The sequence below is a fragment of the Macrobrachium nipponense genome, chromosome 35 (genome assembly GCF_015104395.2).
Source record: "Macrobrachium nipponense isolate FS-2020 chromosome 35, ASM1510439v2, whole genome shotgun sequence".
NCBI lineage: Eukaryota > Metazoa > Arthropoda > Malacostraca > Decapoda > Palaemonidae > Macrobrachium > Macrobrachium nipponense.
The window spans coordinates 67,163,774-67,168,724 of NC_061096.1; positions in this window are offsets into that span (position 1 = coordinate 67,163,774).

The following is a 4,951-nucleotide window of genomic DNA, read 5'->3' on the forward strand; positions in this document are numbered from 1 at the left end:
GAAATCAATATATTGTCTGCAGCAGGAAAATGCACAATTTAAGGCTGAGAATGAAGAGGTTGTCGGGGATTTATCGGTTGCAAATACAAAACTTCAGCGAGTATTTTTACTCGCTGAAACCTCTCTTTTCTGAAGAGCAATTTGAATACTTTTTTTTTTCAGGAAAAACAATACGGAAATGGTCTAATTCAGATATTTCTTTGGCTTTGTCATGAAGAGCACCGAGTCCTATCGATATTTGAGAGTTTCTTGTAAATGACCAATCCCAAGCATTACAACACTGAATTGATGGACGAGGCAGTTAAATTGTGAACCTGGTTTGCTTTTACCTGTAATTGAGTTAGTGGTTGCTAAAGGTAAAACTATGTCCCATACTGAAAAAAATGTCTGTCTTCTATTTCGATGAAATGAAGGTAGAAGAAAGATGTCCTTGATGGATTTAATGGCAGGATCTATGATCCTCATAAACAAGTACAAGTGGTTTAAAAAATTATCGTGGCTTTGGTTAATGGAAGCAACCAGTTTATTATGAATTGGATCAACCCCTGACGAAAGATATCTTGTTTGCCTTGATTGATCAGTTTGAGAAGGGAGGTTTCCCTGTTGTAAGTATGACATCAGATATGGGAAGTACCAATCAAGGTCTCCTTAAAGCCCTTCAGATATCTGTTGATCAAAACTGTTTTGTTAATCCTGCTGATTCATCTAGAACTGTGTTTGTTTTTGTAGATCCACCTCACTCAATGAAATTGATAAGAAATAATCTAACTGACAATGGTTTTCTGATTTCAGGTAAAATGATAACATCAAATCCAATTTCAGAACTTGTATCTCTGTCTACTCGTGATGTAAAGTTAGCTCATAACATAAATATGACTCACTCAACTGTCAAAGGTTATAAAAGACAGAATGTAAAGCTTGCTGTCCAGCTACTTTCTTCATCTGTGACGAATGCAATAGATTTTTGTCACACTAAAAGTTTACTCAAAAGTATGCATTGTAGGGAGACTTCTGATTTAATAATGTTGACTCATCAGTGATATAATGAATTCTTGTATGAGAACGACTCTGTAGAAGCTAGCAGAAATGCATTTTTGGGCGAGAAACACCAAATTGACATTCTTGACAAAATGATGACATTTGCTCAAGAATTACGGGTCAGAGGTAAAATGTATCCTTTTCAGAAAGGCATCATTATATCATCAAAGTCAGTCAAAGGATTGTACAATATGTTGCATGAGAAATTTGATATTGAATACGTGATGATCACCAGGCTATTGTGCCAAGACAGTATTGAACATTTTTGTTCTTATATTCGACGAGTAGGGTATGGTCATGATCACCCATCCCCAGAGGAGTTCAAGTATAGACTGAGGAATTTCTTGTTAGACAAGAACAACATTTTAAGCAATCACGGTCATAATGTCACTCCCAATGATAATAACATGCCATGCATGAGTAATGCTAGTGTTATGGAACCAGGTAAGTCTTGGGTTTCCAAAACCCCAGAAGAAAGTGACTCCAGTCATGTTGACTTAGACTGAATTATGTATCTCTGCTCATCTCTTGATGAGGATTCCTCGGGTAGGTCTACCTAATGAGCTGAAGGAAGAGGATTTTGCAGATCTTGGAGTAGAGTCTGAAAATGGTATAGAAATGGAAGCCTTGAATTATCTGGGAGGTTATATAGCTCCTAAGTACAGAAATAAATATCCTTCCTTAGGATTCCCAGATAATGAAAGCCTAAACAACGACTGGATCTCCAAAGTGAGGAGGAGAATGTTGTTTAGGCCCAGTCCTCAATTTTTCAATAATTTACAGGAAATGGAACAACTCACAATCTTTTCATAGGGAACAGTTGAAACAAGGTGTTGCTGGGATTACGAAATTAGTTAATATTTTCAGGGAATTAAACATTGATGTTCCAGAGGAAGTAATGAAGTTCTTTATTAGGTGCAGAATACATTTTAGGGTGAAGATATTAAATGCTGAAAGGAAGTCACAATTTCTTAAAAATGGTGTAAACAAAATGAAAAAATTCTTCAGTGATTTTTTTGTAAATAAAAGAACACTACGCTAATTCAATAAAAGTCTGGAAAGTTTTTTTTTTTTCATATTCATTCACCCTCGTTACTTTCGTTATATGTATTCCAACAAGATTATATTCTGTATGGTAAGGTCTTAGATATCTTGATAGAGCTGTGTTTTAACTGAGAGAGAGAGAGAGAGAGAGAGAGAGAGAGAGAGAGAGAGAAATATTCTCATGTATGGAAATTGTGAACACCAGCATAGCAACAAATTCCTGTCAAAACATAATCATTAAGTGCACTGCCCAGTCGACGCGCACCTGTGACGTCACAGTGCGGGAACCGAGCGACCAACGATCTCACCTTACGCAAGGTGAGAGGTACAGTCACTTTGGTCGCGGGGGGTTAGTTGTGGGGTATTTCCGTGACAGGCCTAGAGGCCAGGGTGGGAGCGGTCAAGGCAAGTACTACCTTAGGGAACTTAAGTACCTTGGGTCGAAGGGATCAGGTCTGTAAGTGTCAGATGTCCTTTTCACTCTGTTATCTTGTATACGTTTGGTGTTCTTTTGAATTCATATAGGTCACTGTACTACACATACAAAATCGTGGATTGATAATGTTTGGCTCTCTAATATATAATAGAAACCTTAAATTAATATGCTTGACAGGACTTAAAGAAATATCCAATTAGCATTTGACCTGGCATTTATTTACAAAGGCTTATTTACAATTTTACAATACATTATTTAATAAACTAACATAGATAGACATAGATAACACAACAGTATCTGGCTTCATAATGGAAATGAAAAATACTTAGTAAAAGTGGAAAAAACAACAATTTTTAAAATTTTTATGACATTATTTAGTTAATTTATGCATTTTTTTCTTTTATTGACTACTTGATAAAATTTGGGCATTCAGAGCTCTCATCCTAAAAAACATCCGACATCTGACAAAAAACAATATTACTTTAAAAGGCAAGGATACACAATTTTCAATATGGCGTGCCAAGTCGCATAATACTCCATTGCCTGGTCTCAGTGTATTTTCTCCATTGTATGTTTGAAACATTTTTTCCATTACCTTTAATTCCCCCCCCCCCCCCACCCCCCCAAAAAAAAAAAAAAAAAAAAAAAAAACTCAGCACTTGGTTCCGTTAATTTATCATCCTGTCGCTCTACTGCACTAATCCAGGTACCTTTCACTTTTTTAAGTTTACATCCTAAGAACTGATAATCTGAAAATTTAGATGCCATATAACCTCCAACATATCGAAGGCCCTCTTCGTCTGCAACATTCTCTAAAGTTCTTTCATGAAATTCATTTTCAAAGTTTTCAGAGTCTTCTTCTGGCATCTTCTCATCTTCAGTAGAGGCAAAACACCATGCAGGAATCATAAACACTCTTTCAAGATCAGTTTCATTTGAATCATTATTTTCACAACTTTTCTCTTGACTGAACATTCCTTCCGACATATTTGAAGAATCGCACTCCTTCATCGAGTTACAATTTTTTCCAGTTATAGAGTTTATTTTGCCAAGTAAATATAACCTTATTCTGTGTTTGACTTCAATTGGCGTAGGATGATCATAAGTTGCACCCATTTGTATAAGACAGCCAAACATGTTTTCCAGTCCATCTTGGTTAAGTCTGGAGGTAATTATGTATGATACATTATATTTACTTTTCAACATATCATGCAATCTTGGCAAGGATTTACATGGCACAATAAGTCCCTTTTGTTGTCGAGGATTTTTTTCTGTTCCGTCAGTTGCATCCCATAAGCATGTCTAGATTTTTTTTCTGTCATAAGGTACCCTTGAATTGAACACATCAAACCAGGAGTCGGCAAGCTTTATAAAGTCCCTTGTACTTTCCCAGGACATGCTCTTCAAAAGTCCCTGACTTCCATAAAAATCTAAAGCTTTAGATGTTGTTTCCGAAAGAAGCTTCAGTGCTTTCCTCACATTCATACGTCTGAATTTCATTGCTTGGGCTCGCGATCCAAGAAGTTCCTGCTGCAAGTGCAGGTCTCTTTTATATGCATTTTCTTCAAAATGTTGACTGCATATGCGATGAGTAGTAGGGTTAAAGTTGTCCTTTCTCTTACAACGATGAACCCATTTCCGTCTTGTTTCCTCATCACGAGGGAATCGGAAAAAGGATACCTCCCTTTTTCTACTATTTGAATAAAAACCAAACACGGCGCAGTTTTTGGCATTATTTGAATAATAATTTAGATTATATAAAAAAATCAAAACTATGGTTGTATTCGAAGAATGTAAAAATAAATCAAGACAGAGATGATTGAAGTGACCTGTGATCTACATTTGAATGAAACGGTGGCTGAGTGACTTCTCGGCTCTTGGGGGGATAAGCCGCAACCCCCACAAATGACTCTACCTGACCATTCTATATACCTTGACCTTACGTTATCCGTCTTGGGCCGACAGTAACGAACTTATCTGACCGAAAGGCGGCCTGTTTCAAATGCCCCCTTCACAGGGCATCGTTATGCCAGAAGCTGATTGGTTATTCTGGCTCCATAGACACAAGGGCCAATCAGGAAGGGATATAGAGATGCGGGGGGCGGGGGTGGGGGGCACTTTTTCTGAACTACACAAGCCACGCCAACTATTAACGTCTTTGGCGGTTGTCTTGTGTTGTTGCACAAACAGTATCATTATAACGGTTTCAAGGGATTTCAGAATATCACGGAGAGGCAAATTCAACACTGTATCGAATCAGCTCACACGTCCCATCCAGATGGTGATATGGAATTTTAGTGAATATGATATGGCAATGGGGTACTAGTGTTTGTATCATTTTCAAATGATATTTTCTCATGGCCTGGGCCGATGATGACATGAATTTAGAACATTATTGAATTCATCCATATTAATGCATTAATTATATTCTAG